At 53.5% G+C, this 3727-nt stretch overlaps 1 pseudogene; it reads left to right on the forward strand.

Annotated features, from left to right (window-relative positions):
* Positions 1-861: 861 nt before the first annotated feature.
* On the forward strand, positions 862-3195 carry LOC120682125 (annotated as a pseudogene).
* The last annotated feature ends 532 nt before the right edge of the window (positions 3196-3727 follow it).

Raw genomic sequence — 3727 nt, forward strand, 5'->3', positions numbered from 1 at the left:
CGTCTGACGGAACGGGTTGAGGTCATGCCGCCGCAGCCGATGGCGAAGAGACGGCGTCGGTCTTCCCAAGCAATGATCTCGATGCAACGCCGCTGCACCGAGATGGCGCGAGCGGCGGCGTCTTGAGGTCGGCTGCCCCGCGCCTCCGAGGTCTGGGCGGCGTTTTCTGGCTGCCCGCTGAAGCTCCGCCATGCCCATGCGGCTCTTCCTTCTCGCACGCTTGTGTCCGGACGATTGGTGGAGGCAGCAGCGCGGTGGACGTGCATCCGGGGGCGGCCGGACCTCCGCCGCGACGGCACGAGCGGCACGACGGGACGGCGTCCGAATTCCTGGTGAAGCAGCGTGTACGGACTCACGGTCCGGTCCATTTTATGAAGCTTGTAGCCACACACTCCAACGTGCACGCCGCAGACTTGGTCACCACGCCGCGCCGGCGCGCCGCGCTCCAAATGCCGACCGGGGGTGGACGGTATTTGAGATACCGTCCACCCCTGGGTCTCCGACAGCCGTCGGATCGGCCACTTGCGGTCCAGATCGTGCGAGACTCGCACGGGCCGGGACTCGGTCATCATCCTCAGATGTCGTCTCGCAGCGCGCGGGGAGCCAACAATGGCGGCTCCGTTCCTCGATCGGAGAAGGTGAGAAGCTGCGTGCGGAGCGCGTCTCGCGCCGTTTGCTGGTGCTCCGTTCCGTGCGGCCAGGCCACCGCGAACACATGTCCGCTCGCGAAGCAAACATCTCGGTCTCGGAAGACCAGCAGCATGCGCGCGTTCGTGTCGTGCCCGCAGAATTCCGAGCGTTCCCGAGCGCGCGCTCAAGAGTCTCGCCATCCATCGCCGAGCACGCAGCTTCGTCGCTGGACTAGGCGGTCCGGGCTCTGCGTCAGTGGCGCGCGATGGACGCCTTCTTCAGCGGCCTCGACTCCCGGCTGCGGGTGTCGGTGAAGGCGGTGGACTCCATCATGGTGGGGCTAGTGAACGCCGCCATGGAGGACGCCTACAGGAAGAGCCTCTGGAAGGACGGCGACCTGGACCGCCTCTTCCACAAGCTCCGCTTCGCCGAGCTCGCCATCATGCAGCTCGAGTGGTGCCTCCGCTTCGTGCGCGGCGAGATGGAGGACGACGACGGCCAGGAGCAGCTGCTCGACGACCTCCTCGAGACGCGGGACCAGATCCAGGCGCGCCTCGACGAGGCCGAGCTCGCCGTCGCCGAGGCGGACCGAGACTACATGCGCCGGAAGCGCGCGGAACTCGCCCCGGCGCGCGGCCGCGAGACGCCGCCCGCGGCCGGGCGCCAGGGCGCTGAGGAGGAGTGCGGCCGTGCGTTCGGCGAGCTTAGGGTGTCGGTGATCCGGAAGATGTCGAGGATGAGGGCCAGGCTGGAGGACGCGAGCTCCACGCTGGCAGCGCTCATGGAGAAGGTGAGCGGCGAGGCGTCGCCCATGGCGAGGCTGCAGGAGGCCGGCCACGAGGGCGAAGGGGTCAAGGGGCTCTCGGGATTCTACGGCATGGCGCAGCTGCTCATGGAGTTTCAGGAAATGGTCCTGGACGCCGGCGTCGTCAGAGACAGCGTCGCGTCTTCGTTCGACGCCATGGAGAGGTCGGTCTCCGCGCTGGGGGCGGCCATGGATGAGCAGCAGTGGCTCATGGATGCAGAGAGGGAGATGTACAGCGCCGTTGTGGAGGGTTTTGTCAGGGAGATCAACGTGGGATCCGATCGCACGTCTTCTCCAGGTGAAGGATCTCGTCCACCTACGTTGCATCATGACCGTGACGCTACTGAGAATAGCCTGGAAGAATTCCAATCTTCAGAGGATGAAACTAGGCAGCTGCAGTCAGGAGGGCATATGGTAGCAGAAAGTCAGATAGCAGACAGTGCTATCAATTAGGAGAGCATTGTATCCACCGTGAGGAAGCTGAAAGGCTAACAGGAGTAAAGATTGATTCAGATGTCAGATCTGATCTACAATGTGTGTTATATACAGCAGTATTCAGAGACTTGGTGAGGAAATTGGCTGTTCAGGCATATGATTTACAGAAACTAAAAGAAGAGAAGGATGAAATGGACATCGCAAGTAAACTGCAGTGCGAGATATATGGCTCTATATTCAAAGACTCGCTGAAGAAACTGGATGTTCTTGCTGATGTGCAGAAGGTAACTGAAGTAAGAGACGAGGTGGACATGAGAAGTGAACTGCAGAATGAAATATATAGCATACTAGTCACAGACTTGCTGAAGGAACTGGCTGTTGATTCTGCTGATCATTTTATCAAGACCTTAATCAAAGATGAAGTGCATGCGGTTTTTCTTGCCAAGACTTTAAATGCTTGGTAGAGCGCAACTGAAATGGTTCATAGTGAGAGACACATCAAAGAAGAGATGATTCAAAACAATGTAACCACTGAAGATGAAGGCCCAGATTCCGATCAACATGGAGTACCTGTGAAGCAAGAGATTTTAAGTTTCGGTGCAAACCACGACAGGCGAAATTCAAAAGGGGGTGATCAGCAGGCTGAAATGTCAACAGTCAGAGATGATGTCTCTTATTCAGTTAAGAACAATGTTAAGGACGGATTGGAATACCAAAGGAAGGCACAAAGAGGGGAGATAGATATAGGTTTCAGCATGACCCCTGAAAGCACAATCAAGGAAATGCTCATTCGATCAACAAAATTTCAGGCAATGTCCATGGATTTTGAAGCTGTTACCTGTGGAAAATTAGAAACAGCTGTTCTAAGGTTTGTGAGTCTCCATTCCCTTATTTTCATGGCATGGGGCAATCGGAGAATGATATCTGATCCTTGTCCAGATTGAGAGACTTGGATAAACAATTGGCGAATCTGGTTGAACAAGTGAGTTCTCTTAAAAAAGTGAACTCATTTACCGGACGGCTTTCACCAGGAGATGTTGCGACCTCCAAACAGCAGAAGCAGAGGTTAGAAATTATAAGAAAACATCTTGCTGCCGATTGCTCCATGGCCAAAGATACTTAAATTTGCCTGCCACAAACCTTAGGTGGATCTTCTTGGCGATGAGGTGGATCTACTTCTGGGACTTCTCAGCAAGACATACAAAGTTCTGGATCACTACTCGCCAGTTCTTCAACACTATCATTGGGTAATTTTCTAGTTTCACCAAGTTGAATACCATGTCCATGTAAATTTAACAGGTGCAGTGTTATGTCATCGTGAAACAAATTTTTGTTGAAGCTAATGTAGTTACTGAATCTGCCATTTTTCTTACGTTCCCTGCCTGGCAGCTTGATAGCTAAGTTTTAGGGGGTGTTTGGATACAAATACTAATACTCCAAATGCTAAACTTTAGCACTAGCCCATCTAAACAAGTGCCAATAGGCTGAGCTAAACATTTGCCAAGACTTAAATATTTTAGAAGAGATACTTAAATATTTTAGAAGAGATACGAGTGCTAATACGTGCTAAAGTTTAGCACTTAATTTAACACATCCAGATAGGCCATAAATACATTTCCATTGATGTATAAATATTTTTTCTCGTTTCATTCATTTTTGTTCGCCAGAAGTGAGGCTGAATTGTCCATTGGTTTGGTGTTTCAGATCAGGGAGACGCTGAGCATGCTTGGGAAGGAGCTTGCCCTAAGGCATCAGATTCGTTAATATAAATAAATAAATAGCTTGATGGCCATGGATGGCCGGCGGCCGGAGAACCTTCGTTTCCCGGCTATACGGTGGCCGGAGCTCGTGTCGGAG

The sequence above is a fragment of the Panicum virgatum genome, chromosome 7N (assembly GCF_016808335.1).
Source record: "Panicum virgatum strain AP13 chromosome 7N, P.virgatum_v5, whole genome shotgun sequence".
Lineage (NCBI taxonomy): Eukaryota > Viridiplantae > Streptophyta > Magnoliopsida > Poales > Poaceae > Panicum > Panicum virgatum.